Source organism: Prionailurus bengalensis, chromosome B1 (assembly GCF_016509475.1).
Source record: "Prionailurus bengalensis isolate Pbe53 chromosome B1, Fcat_Pben_1.1_paternal_pri, whole genome shotgun sequence".
Taxonomy (NCBI): Eukaryota; Metazoa; Chordata; class Mammalia; order Carnivora; family Felidae; genus Prionailurus; species Prionailurus bengalensis.
The window spans coordinates 3,137,167-3,161,460 of NC_057344.1; the positions used below are offsets into that span (position 1 = coordinate 3,137,167).

At 42.6% G+C, this 24,294-nt stretch overlaps 1 protein-coding gene across 2 annotated transcripts in view; it reads right to left on the bottom strand.

The window, feature by feature from the left end:
* The window catches only part of CSMD1 (CUB and Sushi multiple domains 1), a 2,022,422-nt gene that overhangs the window by 481,958 nt on the left and 1,516,170 nt on the right, over positions 1 to 24,294 (bottom strand). The window lies entirely within an intron of this gene.

Genomic DNA, 24,294 nt, shown 5'->3' on the forward strand with positions numbered 1-24,294 from the left:
AGAATAAGGAACGGGGAGTTAGGTGGATGGTAGATACTGATAGATGGAGAGAGAGACAGACAGACAGACAGATAAGAGAGACAGATACAGATAATGGATTGGTAAAAGATACAAAGATCAACCAGTAGATAGATGAACGAGAGAGATGACAGATGATGGAGAGGATAGAAAAAAGTAAATAGAGAAGTATAAATTATAGGTAGAGAAATCGATGATAGACAAATAGAGGAGACAGATGCATCCAGAGAGGCAGGAATCAAGGGAGGAAGACAGGACAGAGAGAACAGGAACCATAATACCGGAAAGACATTTTAATGGGATCTATTTCGGAGTAGAGCTAAAACTCTGGAATCTTGTAAAAAAGTATCAAATGGCTATTTCTTAGACCCGAAAGGAGGGAACGTGGTGCCAGGAAGAAGGCCGACTTCCGACTAACATCCAATTTAACGTGCGCGGCCCTGAGCAGGCTGTACACGGGTGTGCTTCCGAGCAATGCTGAGATGGAAGGCATTAACGTGGCTATTCAAAATTCCTACTAAAATTAGTGACACAGTCATTACAACTTATTAAAAGTCTACCCTTTCAAACTGCAGTGTTTGTCTGAATACATTACTTTGGCAATCTGCTGTGAAACAGGTGTCGAGACGGATAGCTCTTGCAAACCAGTGTTAACACTGCATGTGAAGTTGAGGGCCTGAGGTGGGTTTTGTATCATTTTTTCTTTCTCATGTGTCTGTCTGTAAGTGACGAAGGTCCAACAAGAAGAGAATAAAGAAACTGAAGAATCATCATCGAGGCCGGCGGTTTCCTTCCCAGCACCTTCCTGACACATTTACTCAGACCTGCCTCCTGTAACACCCTGCAGAGAAGCAGTGATAATCCATTACAGCCTGAGGGTCATGGTTGGACGATTCGTAATGAGCCACAGACAGGGGGTCTCACTACATAACTGTTTTCATTAGGGGTGTAAAAATGGCCGTTTCGAGATTCTTCCAAGGCAAGGCAAAGGCCATCAACAAGCAGCCAGAGCCTGCTGTCAAAGTGTAATCTTTACTACATGCCATTAATGCTCCATAGAAAGAGAAGACGTAGACCCAATTTTGGGCAAAGAACCTATCGTGTGTCAGACAATATGATATTCTATAAACAGTCTACCTGGTAGTAACACGGAAATACACATTTGTAACGAAACTTGCCATCATTTCCAATCAAGGATGGGCAGAGATGCAAATAAAAAGTAACACTGCGGGAACACACACATTTTTGGTAAAATCATAAGTGTGTAAGGTGCACAACACGACAGTTTATATACGTATACACTGTGAAATGATTACCACGGTCAAGCTAATGCACACATCTCTTCATACAGTTACCACTTTTTGCGTGTACTGATAACACGGGGAATGTATACTTTTTTAAACTTCCGGTACGCCGTGCAACGTCATTAACTAGAACCACCATTCTGTAGATCTCTCCACGTACTCACCAGACATAACTACAACTCTGACCCGTATCCCTCCATGGCCGTCACTTCCTGGCCCCTGCTCATCGCTTTCCATTCGTTGCTACTATGGATTGGCCTTTTTTAGATTCCGCAGATAGTGAGACATTGATTTTTTTTGTCTTTATATATTTGTCTTATTTCACTCAGCAGTATGCCTTCCAGGTTCATCGATACTGTTACAAACAGAAGTACCTTGTTTTTCTAAGGCTGAATAATATTCCTGTGTATGTGAACACACACTTCCTTTATCCACTCATGCTTAGATGGACACTTTGGCTGCTTTCCTATCCAGGCTATTGTGAATACGAACGATGCTGACTGAGACATGGTGTTTGGGACTGTGAATGACCCAGTGACATTTAGCCAAAGTGGTTTCCTTAGTTCTTTAGACGCATGCTTCCAAGTCCTTGCACAGTGGCTGTTTCTTGGAGGCACCTCCCCTGCTCGCTCTGTCCAACAAAGTCCACCTCTTTGTCAACATTGTTTTTTCCCTTCACAACGTTTCACCCTTTGGAATCCTCGTGGGCTTGCTCTTACTGCCTGCCTCACACCCCCCAGGGTCAATGCCATGAGGCCCCACACCCCCCACGGTCAAAGCCATGAGGGTGGCCACTACACTTCCTCCACCTGCTGAGGCCAACAAGTGACTCAGACTTCTGGGATTTAGTGAATGTGTACTGTGCCCAGGCCACAGTGCTCGGGATGAAAGCAAAGAGAAAATGGACAAGGTTCTAGCCTTCCAAGAAACCTGAAAAGTCTGCTAGGGAGTATTTTGATAAACACAAAGTCATTACCAAACTTTTACCTGTTACAGATAAAACTCCCTAATAGATAAAATAGGAAGGAATAAGAAAACATAAATGAAAAAAGAAAGACAAGGTTCTAGACTTCAAAAAATTTAAAATCCGCAGAGGATATTTTGATAAATACAGAATAATTATAGAAGTTAACATTTACAAGTAAAGATTTCTTAATGAAAATAGATGAAATCATTTACTTGTCAATTCTCCAAAGAGAATCTTAGGTTTGTGAGAAGGAGATGCTGTTCAGTCAGGACTTTGGTATCATCTTTAAAATACATTCTTGGCGTTTTGTAACATTATGTATTTTTTTTTTTTTGACAAATTCTCAGGATCTCGTTGTTGTAACAGTTGGTCTGTGGAACGACTCCTTATGAGTTTTTCTCTGCATTATCAAGTACATCAACACCCTATAGGTTCTATGAGAATAACACACTACCCTCTGTTTAAACATTTCTAAATCAGGTGCTTCTAAAAATATATAGAAGACTTGTTTCTTAAACTTTGCAAAAGAAACATAAATCAGTATCTACAAAATATAACCTGGAGTGACCTTAAACATAAGTAACCTTATGTTTATCTTCTGGGAACAATTACAAACATATTTAAGTATTATTACCTACATGATGCTTCCCTCTCTCTCCTCCTCTGTGCTCCCATTTGCTCATTTATTCCGCATTTATTCACATATTCAAGGCAAATTAATGTCCCGGCCCTCTCTCACGAACAGGGCTTTGTGCAAATCTTTTCCTTTGTATGAGTACATTTTAAACACACTGGTACCACCGCTCAGGTTAGAGATGTGCTTATCAACAAAGGGGCTTCTTAAAAGAGCAAGATACTAAATCAATTGTCCCTAATGCTAAGTTTTATCAGTAGGAAACCACATTTCCAGAGGAAGTAGAACCATTTAAATTGGGCATCAGGTGCTGTTGTGATTTAAATTAGCATTAGAAATGGTGGGGAGAGGGAGGGCTGGGGAGACACCCCATTTCCCTTTCCTGACTCAGTGCTCCTCTCCTGACCCTAAGCCACACGTACAGGTAGTGCCTCACGGAAGGGTGTGATCCCACTTACCACTGAGCAATGCTTCCTACATGCAAGTCCGTGTAGGGGAACACGGCTATGCCACCATTCACACCTATGTCTATGGACTTACAGTTTCCCTGGGTTGTGGAAATAAATTATGTGCTCACATGTGAAGGGGTGTTGAGTAAATTAAAGCAGAAACAGTGATTTATGGTGAATTTTAAGTAAATCTGCATTATCTCCATTTTCCTTTACTTTGCTATTAAGAGTTGAAAGGGAAAATTTGCCAAATTGATACAAACCGAGCATATGGGACTGTGTGTTGTTTTATATAAAATATGACAAATTGGGAGCTGTGAATAAACACACATCTTTAGATGGAGCACGGAGGATTTTTAGAACACTGAACATACTCTGTACGAGACTCTAATGGTGGGACACGTTCATTTTTCCAAACTCATGGAATGCCCACCACCAGGAGCCACCCTAACGCAGACGACCGACTCTGGGCGGCGATGACACAGCCACGTGGCTTCATCAGTCGTAGCTAACACAGCGCCTGGCGGGGGTGCTGGTCATGAGAGGGCTGTGCACATGCGGGCTAGGGGGTGTGTGAGAAACCGGTACCTTCCTCTTAATTTTGCTGTGAACCTAAAACTGCTCTACGAAGCCTTCACACATACACACAAATTTTTTTGCTCTTAAAGAATGAATAGAATCCTTGTTTCTTGTAAAAAGTAACTTACATATTTTATTTAATGAGGATATTATTTTGTTATCAGGGCCTGGATAATTTGTTCTATGTCATTGACTCAAAATTAATGCTACTTAAAAAAGAAAAATCTCCGGGGCGCCTGGGTGGCTCAGTCGGTTGGGCGGCCGACTTCGGCTCAGGTCACGATCTCGCGGTCCGTGAGTTCGAGCCCCGCGTCGGGCTCTGTGCTGACTGCTCAGAGCCTGGAGCCTGTTTCAGATTCTGTGTCTCCCTCTCTCTCTGACCCTCCCCCGCTCATGCTCTGTCTCTGTCTCAGAAATAAATAAATGTTTAAAAAAAAAATTAAAAAAAAAAAAAAAGGAAAGAAAAATCTCCAAACGCATGGAGCCTAGATGCCATTTCCCCATACATGCCACTTGCCTCAATCCTGCTGGGAGACTTCACGCACTGTTCCTCTAACTAACTGGTCTTCAGCTTTCTTATCAAAGAGGCACAGAGGGACTTAAATTACAAACAAAACAAAACAAAACAAAACAAAACGACTAACAGGGGCGCCTGGGGGGCTCAGTCGGTCGAGCGTCCGACTTCGGCTCAGGTCACGATCTCATGGTTCGTGAGTTCGAGCCCCACGTCGGGCTCTGTGCTGACAGCTGGGAGCCTGGAGCCTGCTAAGGATTCTGTCCCTCTGGGCCCCCTGCCCCCGCTTGTGCTCTCTCAAAAATTAAAATTAAAAATTGAAAAAAAAATAAGCAAACCGAAAGAATGGAACTTTTTCCTTCTTCTGTCAGTAGCACGACCTGTGACCAACACTACGATGCTCTGAGCAGCATCTCTAACCGTGGGACAGCTCATTATCCGTTAACAGGCCGCACCAAACTCCAACCCTCAGATGACCGTAAGTAAGCAGCTCACTCGTTTCAAGTAGATTCCCGACTGGTTCACGTCCCCGCAGCAGGGCGCTGCCGCCAGATCAGTGGGCACTCGCTGGGCAGCCCAAACGAGCAGCAAGAGCACACAACGGCGGCGGCGGGGATTCGAGCCGAGACGTCCCGCCGTGCTCCGACACGCTGCACGCCCCCCGACGTGTCAGCTACGCGTGCCACGCTCCGTGGCGCGCGCAGCCTCTTCCCAAGCTTGGCTCCTTCAAGAGCCACGGTGACATCGCCAGCGGGTGAAAGCGGACCTGCTCCTGGAGGCGGGAGCCGAGGGCGACGCGTCCCTCGGGACGGAGGGGCGCGTTGGGGGCTTCCGTCTTCCAGGCTGCAGCCGCTCGGGCAGAGGAAAGAAGGGCAACCGGTTACCCCATGGCAGGCCTTCCCCTGCCCTCCCTGCAAGTCCAGGTCCCCTGCCTGCAGCGACGCCTCCTGCTCCACATCCTGTCTGCCCGAAGACCTCCCGTACAGAAATCCTTAGGCCGGAGGGCCGCCAGGAAGAACCACCCACGCCAGCTTCTGTCACACAGCTGCCTTTTCATGTAGTTAGTGGTCTGACTGGGGCCTCAGGGGCCCTCCGCTAGTCAGCGTCTGCAAAGCATCTTCGCAGGTTCACACAGACAGGTCCAAACGCACGCACAAATGCACGTGTACGACGAGTTCCAAGGTAAATGTAGCCAAAGGAGCTGCGGCACTGATCAACTGATATTCGACCCCAAGCATATAATAATCTTTTTTATTGTATGAAAAGTTTTTCAATCTTTACTTAGTTTTGAGGGAGAGAGAGCGCCAGCCGGGGAGGGGCACGGAGAGAGGGAGACACAGAATGCGAAGCAGGCTCCAGGCTCCGAGTTGTCAGCACAGAGCCCATTGTGGGGCTGGAACTCACGAACCGCGAGATCATGACCTGAGCTGAAGTCGGTCACTTAACCGACTGAGCCACCCAGCCATCCCGATACTTAATTTATGATGAATTGAGAGATCATCATGTTCTTATAAACCTATTATTACATTTTATGTTCTTTCAAATTTTAATGACAAAATTTTAATAAATTACATCTACTAGTAATATCATGGGAATATACGTATTATCTGCTAAGTGAGTAAACCTTTAACACATATATTTAGGTTAAAAATATGCCTATATCCATAAATAATGGATATCGAAAGTCGGTATGCAATAATGCGGAAGCAAATTCGCACAAGATGTACAAACATGCAATAAACACCTGTAGCTTTCAGCATTAAACTGTATACACCCTCCTTCCTTCGGTTGTGTTTTCCACTGGTAACTAGGAGCCCCATGAAATGCTGTATCAAATATGCTGCAAACTGTTACCAACTTCCTTTTGGTAATCCAGTAGTAAATCCAGCCAGTGACAATGACAGCCTCCAGAAACGGATGACGGAAGTTCAGATATGTGACATGGTATCATACGAAGAGCTCATTAGCAAAAGCTTTATAATTATTAGAAATGGGGAAAGTAGCTGATTTGAATCCCCAATATTCCTTGAAATGTTAATGGGAGAAAGTCTCAAGGAACATGCTTTGGACAAACAGAACATGGCGTGTTTCCTAAAAACATATCTGTGTTCCCTATATCCCAGTCACCAGTCAGACATCAGATGTTGTCATACATGTCCTATTTGAGTATTTTAGCAATAATGTGGAAGTCAGAGATTATAAACCAGATTATTAACATTCTACTTTTACAGCGCCTAGCCCACAGAAAAAGGCTTTAAAATACAGTGACTTATTCAGCAAACTAATTAAAATCTCACAAGGGACTTGGGTGGCTCAGTTGGTTAACTGTCAGACTTCAGCTCAGGTCATGGTCTCCCAGTCCCTGCGTTCGAGCCCCACAAAGGTCTCTCTGCTGTCAGTGCAGAACCTGATTTGGATCCTCTGTCCCCACCCCGCCCCCCACCTCTGCCCCTTCCTGCTTGCATTTTCTCTCTCTCTCTCAAAATAAATACACATTTAAAAAATAAAATCTCACAAAATATTTAAAATACGTAAGTCCAAATTACATACCTACCATTTTTTCCATCAAAGTTCCAGGATAAGAAATGTACATGAAATAGCTATTTTCACTGTCCTTAGCCTGCTGACATTACTAATGTGGAAAGACAAATTATTATCAGAAATATGTGAGGGCATTACATATAATAAATCAAACTTTTCTTAGTTTTTCAAAAATTCCTTGATTTCATTCATTGAACACACCAAATTAAGGGGTTCTGCAGGTTGAGTTCAGCCATGGTTAAATGGTCTTGATTAGGAATAATGCTGCCTGGGGCTGAGAGGTGCTGGGGCCACAGTGGGGCCACGGTGGGAGGGGCAAAGATGAGTATGTCTTTGACGTTCATGAGATACAAATTAATCCCTAAATGCAAAGGAACACCACATGCAGAGTATGAATGCAGCCTGGGTGATCTGGTGGCAGGAAAATGATGGAGTCCAATGACATCTGCTCATACGTTTTCAACAGACGGTTAGGGTGAGGTCAGCAGTAGAATATAAGCAAACGTTGAATGTAAAATCTAAGGAGGCTTAAAATATCAATATTCTGCAAAACCGTTTTCAGAAGTGGAAAATGAAAGCAAGGGAAGACTTATTTTGCAATAATTAGGGAAAGATTTAGAACTCCAACTGGGAACTCCTGAGTCTTAAATTGGTGATTTTTAGATTTTATTTCCACATTCATATACAAGCAGAGGAAGATAAGAGTAGAGGCCACAAAATACAACTCCATTTTCAGAAGTAGCTTTTAACCTTCCTTACAAAATACTCATTTTTAAAGTACTTCTTTGAAATTTTTGGCCAACTGTCATTCTGTTTTGTTTTGTTTTGTTTTGTTTTGTTTTGTTTTGTTTTCCAATCCCGATCTGAAATGATTTAATATACTACAGATGTAGCAATTATTTCCTATATGACCAGTTCAAGTCTCTGGTAATTAAACATTGCCCCAAACTCAACACCAAAAAACACAAATAATCTAATTAAAAATGGGCAGAGGCCCTGAACAGACATTTTTCCAAAGAAGACATCCCGAGGGGCCAAAAGACACATGAAAAGATGCTCAACATTACTAATCAGAAGGGAAATGCAAATCAAAGCCACAATAAGATATCACCTCACACCTCCCAGAATGGATAGAATCGAAAGACAAGAAATGGCAAGTGTTGGGAAAGATGTAGAGAAAAAGGAACCTTCGTCCACTGTTGGTGTAAATGAAAATTGGTGCAGCCACTGTGGAAAACAGTACGGAGGTTCAGTGAAAAACTAAAAGCAGAACTACCATATGATTCAGTAGTTCCACTAGTGGGTATTTAGCCCTCAGAAACCCCAGTAATTTGAAAAGATTTAACGCACCTCTATGTTTACGGCAGCTTTGTGTACAACAGGCAAACTAACAGAAGCAACCCAAGTGTCCACTGAGAGGTGGACGGATCAAGAAGTGGCAAATACATACAACAGAGTATCATGTGGCCAAAACAGGATGAGATCTTGCCATCTGCAACAAGGTGGATGAAGCTAGAGTGTATTAAGCCAAGCGAGATAAGGCAGAGAAAGCCGGATACCGTATGATTGTACTTAACATGTGGAATTTAAGAAACAAGCCAACAAAAAGCAAATCACAAAACCAACAAACCAACAAAAGCAGTAACGGACTCATGAACACGTAGAACGAACTGATGGTTCCCAGAGGACAGGAGGTGGGGTGACAGGGAAAACGGGTGAAGGGGAGGGGTCAGACGCAGGCTTCGGTTACGGGATGGATGGGTCACAGGATGGAAGGGACAGCGCGAGAATGCAGTCAGTGGTGCCGTAAGAGTGACGTACGGGCGGACGGCAGAGCACTTGCGAGCACAGCACGTAGACTAGCAGAGTCACTACGCTGTGCACCTGAGACTAGTGTAACGCTGGGTGTAGACTCCACTTCAATTAAAAAAGACAACAACGCCGTGACAAATTCTCTGTGCAATGACTTGGAATCTACTGGAGGACGCAGCACACCAGTGTAGCGTGGGGCAGAGACAGGCTATCGTCGGGCTGTGGACGGTGGGGAAGCTCCGACCGGGGCGATCAGGGAACATCTTCTGGAGGTGCTGACACCTGTCTGCTGAAGAAACCCCAACAGGGGCTCCCAGAACGCACCTAGGAGCGCCTCAGAGGGGTGGCCACGCGCCCGCTGCCTAAGAGTTCACCGCAAATTCCACGGCCACTTACACCTCACCGCTCCTCAGTTTGTGCAAAACTGATTTGTTCATTTCATAATCATTGTTTAGTAGATACTCAAGTGTTTTACCAAAATCTCGCTGGCCGTTGCCTTCACGTAAGAGCAAGGAGCCAAAAACACAGAAGTAATCGTGGCTGCACTAAGTGTAGACCAAATTAGTAAAATTGCTTCTCAGTATTGTCGTTTTTAAGGAGCAAAGTTGTTACTTTTTCAAAGAAAGGTTAAGAAAAACAGCTTGATTAACTTTAAATAGGAGAAATAATGTGGTAAATTGGGCATATTATTTTAGAAAAATGTGTGAAACAGAAAAATGAATTTAGCTTTTTAATTGTGATTGAGTATAAATTGCAGAAGTCTTGGTACTTAGAAATGTTACACTGTCAAAAGAAGTTTTTAAATCTTGTTAATACGCTCTTTAAAATTTTCAAAATAGAGAAAAGAATGCAATGATAGAGCAGTAAGACTGATGTAACACTGACTCTGTAAGTGCTCATTAAAAAAATGACATGTTCTGAAAAATACAAAGGAAGGTGCTGCAGACAGTCACAGTAGGAAGAAACAAAGGCGGTCGAGGGGGGCATTCCAACAAGGAGCACGTCCCACTTGATTCAGTGAAGCCTACGGAATCCAAATGTATCAATAATTTCCTCCCCTTGCACACACACATGCACACCGAACACACCACACACCAGACACATACGTACCACACACACCGCCCCCCCATACGCCGGGTTTCCTGATTGAAAAAAAAAACCCTTCACTTTTTATTGGCCCTAAGTTGTTTTGACGTTTAAACTATATTTGTTTTTTTTTTCTGAATACCTTGTTTATGCCAGAAATCATGATGATAGGAAGAGATATACAACAAGAAAACATTTTTACAAATTTCCGAGATGCAAAACTCACAGCACAAGATGAATAGGCAAAAAACTCTTACATTTTGGAAGAGGATAATTTATAAATGCCTTAATCACTGTAGATTTGAAGTCAAGAGGAGAGGAAATGAGAATTTAGGACACAAAGGTAGGAACTCCAGCAAAAAGAAGGTATGCTATATCTGATTCACCAACTGTATTTATCGGAAGAAAGATTTTTCAAACTGAATTTCCTCCTAGAGTACATGGTAACACATCTATACCTGGAAATTATTAACGTGACTGTCAAAAGCAATTTATTACATATCCTAAAGGAAAGTTCACACTTTCTTACAAAACAAAAATTATCAAATACTTTTTTATAAATTTTAAGCATTTTAGCCTGAAGTTCTTAGGACCAACCATATAATTAATGACAGAGCGACACCTTGCCTAAATGTATGTACCGTAGACACTAGATAAATATACATCTAAACTTCCCACCAAAAAGTACAAGTAGGCTTTGATATCTGCAAATAACGTATACGAGCTTTGTTTCGTTCCAACCGAGAAAGAAAAGTAGCTGAAAGGCACAACCCAGGAGAAAGACATTATTTCCAGGGCACACTTGCTTTATATCCCGCCTCGCACACAAACAACTAAAATCCTCTAAAAGCTACAATTCAGCGTGCTGTTAATAAGAAGAGGGTATGTAATATTATTTCAAGAGTAAGTGTGTTATTATTATCCTGTGCCATCACGAGTCCATTTATCCAGTGACTCAGGAGAAGATCAACCCCCCAACATGTGTAAGTAGGCGCACTTTCTCCACCGGCAGCGGTTTGGTGTTACCATCGGGAAACAGGACGTGAGGAGCTGGGAATCCCAACCCTGAAATCCCCCAGAGGGTTCTCCAGAGTGGGGAGCGTCCCTGATCTCCACCCTGGGGGCTCTGCCCGGTCCCTCCTCTCAGCACTAAACAGAGCATGCACTCTCTCTGCGGCACCTGCACACATCCTTCATCCCCGGCTTCAAGGCTCCCAAGGACTAGGAGTGTTCCCCGTGGGGGGGGGGGGGTGGGCACGGAGAGAACCCAGCGCTGCTGCTCCCTGAACCCCCCCCCGCCCACTGCCAGCTTCCTCACTGAGGGCCACGGGGAAGCTGCCCAACCTCCCCCGCGTCCTCATCCGCAAAGCCAGAGCGGTGCTCATTTCCACACAGGGTTTCCAGGGTAAACAGCACGGTGCAGGCCAAGGGGGTACATCTAGCACGTGCCCAGCAGGGATTCGGTTAGCGGCGGCTGTGACCTCCCCACGCCTACCAGGCCCCATTCCGCCACCAATCCGATGGATTCTGTTATTCCAAACTTCATGAGCCTTTACAACCAAAATGTCTGTCCTCCTTCTGGTGTAGGAATTCCTAAGTCCTGATTTTATCCAGAAGTGAGTTCTTTATCCTTTGATTTCTAGAGAACAATTTCCAACTACACACTTCCTTCTTCATTTCATAGCAACGCGCTTCTCTTAAGAAATGTTGTCTTGGCAAAACACAAAACACGAAGGCGTGAGTCCTGTGGATTCTCCAGGAGGAAAGAGAAATCCATAAAACTTTGAGAAAGAAGCAAGCCGGGGGGGGGGGGGGGGGAGGGGGAGGGGTTGTGTGAACATGACAGAGATGAACATTAAAAATGAAATCCCTCAAGTAAAAATCATCAAGATGCCAACAAAAGTGTCCAAGATATAGAATACTCATTGTACAACAACAAAGATTATCCAGACCACCAGGGGAAAGAGGCAAGTCAAAGCCATGATGGAGGAACATTAAAAGTGGCTTGTGGTGTCAAATGAGAGCAAACCAGCGAGAGCTCCAAAAGAATTTTAGTAATCCCTGAAATGAAGCAAGTAAAGAATCAGAAGCATTATTTAGAAAATTATTGAAATATATTCTCAGATGGAGGAAAGAGGATAGCAGTTTATTAAAAAGAGAGAGAGTGAGAAACTGGGAATTTAAGAACGACAATATAATAACTACCATCACAGAACAAATCAGGGCATGATTAGATGTGGTGAAATGCAGAACACTGAAATCTATCAACTGAAGGGACGTGCAATAAATGAGTTGGAGCTTTGAAGGTCTAAAAGATGAAAGAATTGCCAGAGAAAATTATAGATCCATAGATAAAAGCAGAAGATATTAAGTTTGCCAAGAAGTAACTGGAACAAAGGGTTCTAGTCAATAATTAAAAAAAAAGCAGAAGGCACATTTTTTGCAGCTGATAAAAGCACTGAGAATAGATTTGAAAAATGGTTTGTTACAGCCCCACTTAAAGCAAAGTAACAAGAAAAATGTAGGAATACATCTCACAGAACTGTTAAAGACAACCAGAAAAATTCCATACACAAACCCAGAAGAAAACATGGTACGTATTTGAAGAAATGCAAATTAAAGTTAGCTTTGTTTTGTTTATTAATACAATATAAAACTCTAACAGTGAAAGGGGCACCTGTGTGGCTCAGTCGGTTAAGTGTCTGACCTTGGCTCAGGTCATAATCTCAGGGTTCGTGGGTTCAAGCCCCATGTCAGGCTCTGTGCTGACAGCTCAGAGCCTGGAGCCTGCTTCGGATTCTGTCTCTCTCTCTCTGCCCCTCCCTGGCTCATGCTGTGTCTTCTCTCTCTCAAAAATAAATAAATAAATACATACACACATACATACATACATACATACATACATACATACATAATTTGTTTTAAATAATAAAAAAAAACAGAAAAAACAAAAAAATAACCCAATGCTATTGGGAAAAAAAATGAGAAAATTTTCTGAGAAAAAAAATTTGGTGACATTGGCTTCCTGAGACATGGAATGTCCGTGGAATGTCTGTGTTTGGGGCAAATAATTGAACTATTTTCCACCTCACTTTCCTTCTACTTGGAGCGAAAACGTATCGAAGGGAAATTACCTTCATAAATTTGGGAAGTGCCGAATTAGTATCTAGAGGGATGGCCCCGAATGGAGCGGAAGCAGTGGATGCCTGGCTGTCTCCAGGCGCACAGCTGTGAGCTTTCCGAGAACTGACACGCCGGTCCATAGGACGAGGTCGGCCACAGAACCTAAGGGTCTACCGGCTGTCTCACCTCCTGGGTGGGCACTGTTGTATCAGCCGCCCAGGCAGGTGCAAGCGCGCCCGGTCAAGGAAGCAGCGATCACGTCCGACCCACGCCCGAGGCCATGGCAACCGCAAGCCCGATGCCCCAGCAAAGCGCTAAGCGCTAAGCGCACGGCACTCCGACGTGCAAACCGTTCCTTTTTAGTGTGTGAAATGGAAATACTAACCCATCTTTCTAATTAACACATACAAGTCATGTGTCTATTTCCCCTCTAAATTATTTAAATACCACTGAGGGGTAAGAAAATGAATTAATTAGAAGAGAGTGCATTTTCCCACCTGAAAGAGAGGACTGGCTGACAAGGAGGACTTCTGCTCATATTTGTTTTTCTGAAGGCGAAGGCAAGCCGCGTGTGCTCTGCTGGTGGGGTGTTATCAAGGAGTTCAAGTGGAGCAGGGGCCGGCCGCTGCCTTCTGTGTCTCCGTCCCCTACCTGAAGCCCTGGGTCCTTACTCACTTCTCCTCCCCAACCCCTTCCCATTTCCCAGTCACAGAAAAGAGAAATACACAGGAGACCGTGAGAGAACAGGACAATAAACCTTAAATTCATCTTTGAAGCCAGACTAACTTTTTGCATCCAGAATCTATTACTTTTTGGTGGGATGTGGGCCCAGTGCCCTCAACCATCAACTCGATATCCTAGAGGGTCTTTGAAAAGATGAAGGGAAGTAACATTTATCGGGTGCTTAGCACTTGCCAAACACAAAATGATGCCTCAAGAAATGCCAGTTACCCTCTGGAAGGAGAGTGACACAGATTAAAAAGACTTCACAAGTTAGATTGCCTGAGATACTAAGACAGGGTAAAGCATTCTGTGACTGCCATGGAGAAGCTGGTGATCCTCTAGAAACTATCCTCAGAGGCAGTAGTGATGGGCTGCTCCAAATCAGTAGGCAAGTGAAAAAGCCAGGACTTAACAAGGGATTTCCTGACTCAGAAAATAGTCCTCTTGTAATACAAAATAATAAAAGAAATAAATAAGCAATCCCATTTCCAAATAGGAAAATGAATGGGGATCTTTAAGTTAAATTAAAGCTGGAAGATTAGAATTTCCCCCCAAAAGTTTGTCTGAGTAAAATCTATGAATTCTTATTGAAGCCATAAAGACATCATCTATGTAATCTATCTATCCATCTGTCTATATCTTGTGTATTCACTCAAAGGATGAAATACACTGCTCTCCATTACTGGAGTCACCTGTGCTACGACCTAAGTTTATCTACATTAGAAGTTTAAAATTCTGCAATTTCAGATATATTTTCAAATGGTCATTTAAGACCTGCTAATGTTTAAGAAGGAGAATGCTTGCATCATGGCCACTATTGGCGCCCTCTACTGGTAGGCAGCTGGTGTGTGTGTGTGTGTGTGTGTGTGTGTGTGTGTGTGTGTGTGTCTTGCCTCCTTAAGAAGAGGAAAGTTCTGGACAGGGTTCATTACTCATGCTGCTTTATCACTGACCAGGTTCATTAAATGGTACCCCAATCATGGCACTTTTGCATATCCAGTATCTTACACTGAAGGAAGTTTAAAAAATGGCACAACAACGGGGGCACCCGGTTGGCCCAGGTAGTTAAGTGTCCACCTCTTGTTGTCAGCTCAGGTCATGACCTCATGGTTCGTGAGTTCCAGCTCTGCATCGGGCTCTGTGCTGACTGTGCAGAGCCTGCTTGGGATTCTCTCTCTCTGCCCCTACCCCTCTTGCTCTCTCTCTCTCAAAATTAATAAACTTTAAAAAATGGCAGAAACATGGAGGTCACTCTGTCCTCCCCTGCCCTGTCCTCTTCCCTGAAACAGGTCATAAACCTCACCTATGAGAGGTGGCCTCCCGGGACCAAGAGGAAGGAAGGCATCGGGAGACCTAGGGATGGGAATTTGGGGGACGAAAAAGCTGTAAACCAGTCTTGTTAATAAGCTCACTGTATCTTCCCAGTTACATCCTCACCACTCACCACCCTTAGACCAGACCGCTGTGTTTTATCAGTTCTCTCCACATTTATTTATTTTGTCTGGAAGGTATGCAAGCTTTCTGCTCTGGCCACTTCTACAGGTCTTCATTCTCTCATGAAGGCTCTCATGCACACAACAATTCAACAAATTTCTCCTTTTCTCCTGTGAATCTGTCTTTGTCAGTTTAATTTGCAGACCCGACCAGGGACCCTAAGAGGGTTGAAGACAACTTCCCTCCTTTACATTAGCCACCCGCGGACACAGCACATTGTTTCATTCTTTCAACGTACACTTAGAGTCCTCAGGCTTTACCGGCACTTGGCTGGGGAAAACATATGCAAGTCGAACTCCATGCACTGAGAGCACTCAGTCCACGGGGAGACACGGAGCCGTGTGTGTGACATTCCATCTGCAGAGACGGGCAGGGAGCACAGAGGCGATGGTGCTTCCTCAAGAAGGCTTCGCTCAGCGCCTGAAGATGGCAAAGAAGCCTGGTTTCGCAGACAAAGTGCGGTGGTGATGTGGGCAGACACGTTAGCATGGGAGCAGATGCTAAGAAGTTCTGTGGGGGACATGCTGCGAAGAAGCAGACGAGGCTGGACAAGATACACCTACAGGTGGCATCACCAGTGTGATTTGTAGCCAGAGAAATGAGAGTCACTTCACAGAGCCATAAACAGGCAGCGATCACATGACAGAATGCTCCACAGGCACGACCTGAATCCACGTAAGATACACAAGCTCCTAATTCTCAGCCATGATGTTGTAAAACTGTACACGGTGGGGGGAGGAGTATCAAAAAAGGCTGGTATAACAAATAGCCTAAGTTTTCAAAGTTTGACTTTCCAACAAAAACATGAATTCTGTGAAGATAAATGACTCATCACATTTATTTTTAATCAAGTAGAGGGGGAAGTCTTGGGGTATGTCCTCAGGTGCTTTGCTAGTAAAATTGATGTGGGGAAGAGTTTTATTTGGGCACTGGAAGGCTGAATCAGGAAACAGGAAAAGATTTTTTTATTGTCTTTTGTTTATTTGTCTGTTTGTTTTCAAGTAAGTTTCACACGGGGGGCGCGAACTCCAACGTGGGGCTTGAACTCGTGACGCTGAGATCAAGACCTGTGCTGAGATGAAGAGTCACATCCTCCCAGGAAAGGAAGTGTCTTAGTGTTGGTGAGGGAAGAGACTCACCCTTGAAAGCCCTGCCTTCATAGGCATCCATGTTAACCAAATAAAACATTGAGGGGATTTGCTCAGAAGTCGGGGTGCATTGCTGGGGGCAGGGTAACTCCCCTGGTCACTGACTTAGCTAACTGCACTTCCTTTCACTCCTGACATCCAATCTTGGACTTGCGAGGATGCTGGGGCACCTCTGATGCTTCAGAAGAAAACAGGGTTAGTCTCCCTAAGCGACCGCCTAGCCAGCCCCAGATGCGGGGTGGGCTCAGCAGTGTTCTCGCTGACCATATACACTGTCCTAGAGAACGTGCGGTCACGGGCGCCGCTCAGCCCCCAGCACTGAAGACAGTCTACCTGTCAGGGTGTCTCTATGCCCCCACAGACAGATGCTGGGGTGCACAGGTCAACTGCCTACACGCTTCATGTACTGGCTCTCCTCACAGATCAGCTGGGGAACACATTTCACTGAGCACAGGAGGTCTAGAGGGTGCAGCACTTCAGTTACAGGAATAAACATCCCAGATTTAGAGAGACGATTCTGGGATACAAAAAGATAGGAAAATACACAAAGTATTCAATACAACTCTACAATAATTCAATTTGGGGCAGGGGGAAAGGAGATAGTGAGAGAGCGAGAGAAACGATATTAATAACAAAGTGGATGAGGGAACAGGGTCTGAACTATGCCTTCCTTTAGGAATAGAAAAGTCGTTTTCTGGAGGCAATACACATGCTTTCCAGACAGCTCTGTGATCTGTATTCCTGGAGATAATCACTCCGTCCTCCTCTCTTTACAGGATGCAAGGCCCATCTCAATCCCCTCAGATCCCTCCTGAGGCTGTTCTGTCACTGAAGGACCCTAAGCGGGAATGGCATTCTCACATTCTCTTTCCTTCCCTTAGGAAGCCGTTATTAAATGGCGCACGGTAGAGACATTCTCAGCACACCGCTGCTAACAGACATTTTTGCCACATGTCTGACCTCTCTCATGCTCTTGTGACTCTTCACACACCACACACCAGCTGATGAACTATAGTCTCTTTAGGGGATCTAGGGTGTCTTGCAAATATCGTGCCCATCTAGCATTAAACTGTCAGCTCATCTACAGTCCCCACTGAATAATCCTTAGTGATGTGCCAACCATTACCAACGAGGAAGGGAGTAGAGACGGTATTTGAAGGGGCTTCTCATTATATCCTGAGCCTCATTCTTAATGTGTAGTCATCATATATAAATGACTTTGGGGGCGCCTGGGTGGCTCAGTCGGTTAAGAATCTGACTCCTGGTTTCGGTTCTGCTCATGATCTTAACGGTTCATGGGCTCGAGCCCTGCATCGAGCTCGGCACTGACGGTGCACAGCTGCCTTGGATCCCATGTCTCCCTCCCTCTCTGCCCCCCCGTCACGTGCTCTCCCTCTCTCTCTCTCTCTCTCTCTCTCTCTCTCTCTCTCTCACACACACACACACACACACACACACACACACAAATAAATAAACATTAAAAATGACTCTGAGGGAATGCATACTGAACTAGCGGTTTCATTAACCTACATTGGAAATTGAAGAATTTAGATTTCCATTATGGTCACCATAATCAACATGGGGGAACAAGAGTAATTGCTTCCAACTATCTGTGCTCTAGTGCCAGAAATACCAGAACCGCCGTCATAAACAACTGTTCCTGCACATGGCAAACTCAGCCACGTAATTTGAAGTTAGGTGCCAGCACAATATAAAATCATGTGAAAAATACTTCATCCCGGCCAAATAGCAGAGAAGGACAGGAATGAATCAACTCAAGAAATCTGTGCACCATGTATAGCATAATCTTAGCATGGAACGCCATCAGGAGAATTGTTACCTAAGTGTAGCTAAATTTAACTGAAATTCAACATGATCGCATCTTAATTATGTCACAGTTAATACCTTCCTGTAACACTTTTTATCATGAAAATATTAAAATCTGTAATACTGCAGGACAGACTTATAAGTGTCAGCCTATCAGAGACTTAGCTTAGTGGTAAGGTTCTAACACTTGGAGACACACAATTCCTCCTCTGTTAGAGTTTCCTTGGACATTCTTATTGGGCAAAACCATTCAGCAGCTGATAAATCCGGACCCACTCTCATTTGGATAGGCTAAACTGAAGAATACTATAGAGGAGAATGAAACTAGCCTACTTCCCTACGAAAATACTAAACTTCAGGGGTGTGAATATTTAGGCCATGGAATTTGGTCAACCCTACAAATCAGCCTGTCTCCTGGCACACCACTGGGCAACACACACCCTAAAATTTCTGGAGATGACTAGATATTTATTAAATAAACTTAGGAAGAATACGTAAAGAATCATAGATACCTCTAAATCTGTGGTCCTACTTGTTTCCAGAGCCATGATTAGAACCTGAAATTTCTGTGTTCTAGAAAATGTGAACGTCATAATACTGAAAGTATCTTCTTAGCTTTCATCGCATCACCTCTCTAATCTACAAAAAACTGTCTTCCACCATCCATCAATCTACCAGTTATTTCTTAACCTGCATAGGTTGCAAACTTCGTGAATAGTACAATTGTAATATAACTGAAAGGGACAATATATATTCAAATAAAGAGCTGAATTGCTTTTGAAACTAACACGTCTTAAATAACCATCTTCTAAAAAGTGATGTTTCTTGAATAAATTGGATGGCATAGTTGAAGAGGAAATTTCCAAATTCCGTTTAAGGTATATGTGCTCACAGGATTCACTTTCTTTATGAGTTGTCAAAGATGCCTCAGCTAGCTTTCATATAACTTATTTTCTTATATTTGCAGTTCTTTTTTATTAATGTCATCTAGAAGTTGAATACAGTACATTTTCAAGTTAGAACAATGGCCTTCTTTCAACGTTTATTTATTTTTGGGACAGAGAGAGACAGAGCATGAACGGAGGAGGGGCAGAGAGAGAGGGAGACACAGAATCGGAAACAGGCTCCAGGCTCCGAGCCATCAGCCCAGAGCCCGACGCGGGGCTCCAACTCACGGACCGCGAGATCGTGACCTGGCTGAAGTCGGACGCTTAACCGACTGCGCCACCCAGACGCCCCTGGCCTTCTTTTAATATATGTCACCACCCAATCCTTTTCCCATTAAATTGTAACTTACACTAGGAATGTGTATTATCAAGGACATATTAATGACACTTGAAAAAAAATAAGAGAAACATAGTATGAGGATTTATGATTTATCATTATGATTATTTACGCATTTATTTATTTATTACATTAACCAACCACATTTATCTAAATTGATATATATATATATTGAATATATAAAAATACTCTTTAAAAATAAAATTTTATCCTAAAACTGATATATAAGATTTAGTCTGATTTCCAATATGCCAATTACGTTCAACATCTATTATTTTGATAATAGTATAGTTAATACATTAAAGGTTTTTCACATTAAAAAAATTTTTTTTAATCTTTTTATTTATTTTTGAAGGAGAGACAGAGTATGAGCAGGGAGGAGCAGAGAGAGAGGGAGACATAGAATCTAAAGCAGGCTCCAGGCTCTAAGCTGTCAGCACAGAGCCCATTGCGGGGCTCAAACTCATGAACTGTGAGATCACGACCTGAGCTGAAGTCAGATACTTAACCGACTGAGCCACCCAGGCGACTGAGCCACCCAGGCATAACAATGTTTTTCACATTTTTAAAGTCAATGCCATCAGTATTACTTTCCTTTTGAATAGATGTGAAGAATCTAGAAGGAGTTGGGAAGATCTTATTTATGTAATCTTAAACATTTGGGGAAATTAAATGTCAAGTGCATTTGACAATCTTATGTGTCCTTGATATGGACAAGAGGGCTGTATCTGGATTTTTCTGGAATAAGTGGCGTAAATAATGAAACGTGGGAGGATGCTGGCACTGTGTTCAATACACTGAGGCAGGTACAGATCACCTCTGAATAATACTCAAGTCACAAAAACTCTTTATGACTTCTGTAATCTTGTTGTACGGAACTTCGCATGTATTAGCTAGACAGACTGCATAGAAACTTTGGGGAGAGAAATATGCACACTTATTCTTTGCTCAGAAGTATCATTTAAAAAGAGGGAAAGGGAGGCACAATATAACAGGAGGGGGAGAAAGCAAGACTCTGGTCTTCCGTGGCCAGCTCCACGCATTTAGAATGTTCCCAATCTTACCCTACTCCAGGGGCATGTGGACCCCGTGGTGACATTGGGGGCTAGGGACATGGAACAAAGTAATAAGCAACTATTCTGTGAGAAGATGAGAATTTTATCCAGTGGCCATTCATGTGTCTGCCTATGTGGATGCCTTCTCCCCTAGTTCATTTAACAGCTGATTTTTCAACACACACACACAATGTCTGTCCTTCACCATGCTCGGCACTGCAGTGACCTATTGTGTGCAGGGACACAAAAGAAGGTTAATTGTGGGGAAGGTTAATACCTCGGGGCACAATTTGAAATGGCAAGTGTTTGGTAATGAAGGAGGGACAAAACTCTAATACTAAACAGTAGTAAGCCATTGAATAATGCTTATAGGATGTCAATCGCTGTTTTACATGTTTACAATTAGTCATTTATCCGATCTTCTCAAAACTCTGTGGAAAAGATCCGAGGAGAACCCCCCTTCAAGGGTGAATAAGGTACAGTATAAAGAGTTCATTTACTTGAAAAAAGCTCTCACAGCAAGCAAAGCTTTGAATCTAGGCATTCTGACCTCAAGTCCATTTTCTTAACCACAAATACCGCCCCCAAATTTAATACTGCCTCCAATAACTCTTCCAGAAAGGAACGTTCAGCAACATTTGCAAAGCGGAAGACTTATTCACCATTCTATTTATTGAGTTCAAGCTAAATGCCAGGCACTAGGATTACAAATAATTTGAAGAATGTCAACACATCAGATGGATAGTTTTTTGTTTTTGTTTTGTTTTGTTTTGTTTCAAGTTACAAGACAGTGTGGTATAATGGAGAGAGTCTAACATGATGGAGAAAAAACAGAGATAGGATATGCCAGAAGCCCTGGATCTCACACTCGTTTTCAAACCAACGAAGTCACCTTTGGCTGAATGAGTCAGGTACCTTCTTGGAGCAGCTGTGAAAATATTATTCTATTTCATTTATCACATCACGAAGAGAATCAAACTCAAATAGGGCATTTCTGCACAAATATCATTCAGTAGCCACAGAGACCCATTCAAGGTCGGAGAGGATGTTTCTGTAAGGATGGGGGTAAAAACACTGACCACAGGACATTGGGAACAGGTCCTTGGGGAGAACAGAAGCAGGTGTGACAAGTCAAGCAGATACTGGAATTGGGGTATCTGGAAATTGAACCACCTCTGCTACCCCAGCAGAAAGGGAGTAAAACCTGTGATTAGATAGAAAACTTGAAAAGACACCGAGTTGTAAATGATAAGAAAAAAGAGGGAAAGAACAGGGTAGATATGATGGGCAGCAAACAGAGACTCTAAGTAAAATATAATGAATAAAGCAGAACAATACGTTATTTAAAAATATATTTTTGGGGGAGGGCATCTGTGTGGCTCAGTTGGTTAAACATCTGACTCTTGATTTCGGCTCAGGTTATGATCTCAGGGTTTGTGTGTTTGAACCCCACGATAAGCTCTGTGCTGGCAGCAGGGAGCTTGATTGGAATTCTCTCTCTCCCCCTCTCTCTCTGTCCCTCACCTGCTTGAGCTCTTTGTCTCTCTCAAAAATAAATTAAAAAAAACACATTTAAAAAAATAAAAAAATTGTTTTTTATTAAACTGATAGAGCTCAATATCCAAACCAGCAGAGTTTTTTATGTTACAATCCACCCATTTATTTAACATCACTAGTGAGCTTTGCGACTTAGGATAGTTTGATGCAAAGTATATAGTCTCCAGTGTCAATGTTCCATGAGTACTTGAGTGGGAGGGAAAAGACTCAGCATTGCTGCTCTCTGCAGTACTTAGCACAGACTAAGAAAGTAGCATTACACGGATGTTTTTAGGAAAAAGATTTTCTGAAAGATTTTTAAAACTAGCCGAGGGATGAGGGCAGGAGGACGGGGGGATGGGCTAGATGAGTGATGGGCACTGGGTGTTGTATGGAAGTGATGAATCACTGGGCTCTACTCCTGAAGCCCAGACTACACTGTATGTTAACTAACTTGAAGGATGAATGAATGAATGAATGAATGAATGAAGGCATTCTCTTCTATGCAAAGGTTCAAGGAAAAAAAATATAATTTTAAAAATACCACATAAAAGTTTTGATGATGTAATTCACAGAGTTGAAAAACTAATCAAGATTAAGAATTCGAGAGGGTAAATTTGTTTTATATATATATATATATATATATATATATATATATATATATATATATATATACATATAGAAGATGTGATTATAACATATGACCAAGATAACTATGTATTAGAACTATATAACATTATTACGTTAATTATTTCTAGGGGAGAAAAAGGTGGAAATACACCACACACTGCAAGGTTATCAGGGGATTATGCACCAATGATTGACTCTTCTTTTTTCTACTTTTTTGTACTCTCAATTTTTGATGATGAATGTATATTTTTTTAACTAATATAAGATCATATAAAATGAAATGTATTTAGTTCAGCCAACAACTGAGGATGACTGCATTTTCCTCCTGAGCTTAAAATGTGGGCCTGCACATCAACACCATCTAGGAAATGACTATTTAATTGTAGACCATTAAATGGGAGACACACTAATATTTTTCACGAGAACATGCAGAAACAATATTGCTTTTGCTAAATGTCGTTTATAGACTCAAGAAAGAAGTCTGAAAAATGACTAAACAGTAAGCATCAATGATCTCCATAAAATAAAATGCGATATTCCATGTAAGAATACATTAGAATGTGACAGTACAGTGCATATTTCAAAATAATTCAGAATTTGGAGTTAATGTGGGATATGAAAAATGAAAGAAGAAACGAACGAGGCAAATGAGAAATGACTAATCATGCCCCAAAGAATAATTTAAATAAATTGTTGGTGTGCTTCTCCTGTGAGGGCTGCAGACCTGAAAACTTCATTACATGTTCTGTTCATGAGAATTAATTATTAGATGGAACAAGGCACCATGCAAACTTCAGACAAATCAACCTAGTAATAAACGCTGCTTGTACCTACAGTCATTCCAGCTACAATATGGTTCTAAAATTTATGATGAATCATAAAACGCTTATCCTGACAGCTACTGAATTCCTTCATATTGTCCCTTAGTTTCAAAATAAGAATGTAACATTTTTCAATTGGATAGATGACGTTTCTGTTTTTAAAGAATTTGCATGCCAACTTCTGTTTCTTTTTTTTTTTTTTTAATTTTTTTTTTCAACGTTTATTTATTTTTGGGACAGAGAGAGACAGAACATGAACGGGGGAGGGGCAGAGAGAGAGGGAGACACAGAATCGGAAACAGGCTCCAGGCTCTGAGCCATCAGCCCAGAGCCTGATGCGGGGCTCGAACTCACGGACCGCAAGATCGTGACCTGGCTGAAGTCGGACGCTTAACCGACTGCGCCACCCAGGCGCCCCCCAACTTCTGTTTCTATTGCGACATTTAAAAAACCCTTTTTGAACCAATGTTAAAGAATTCAACTTCTGTGCCTTATTGTCCCCTGTGGAAATATTTGGGTAACTTACAAATTAAAAAGAAAATATACATGTTTAAGAAGCTAAATATCCCTTATTTTTAAACACAATGATTAATTATATCTACTGGGCAAAATTGTCAACTCTTTTTCTCCCCCTGCATATGGAAATTATGTTTACTAGTAATGGGTTCGTCCAAAAAATAGCTGCGTCTTTCCATTCAATGGCAGCTTCTACTGCTTGCTCCCTATTACTTCTCAGGACTGCTGGAAAG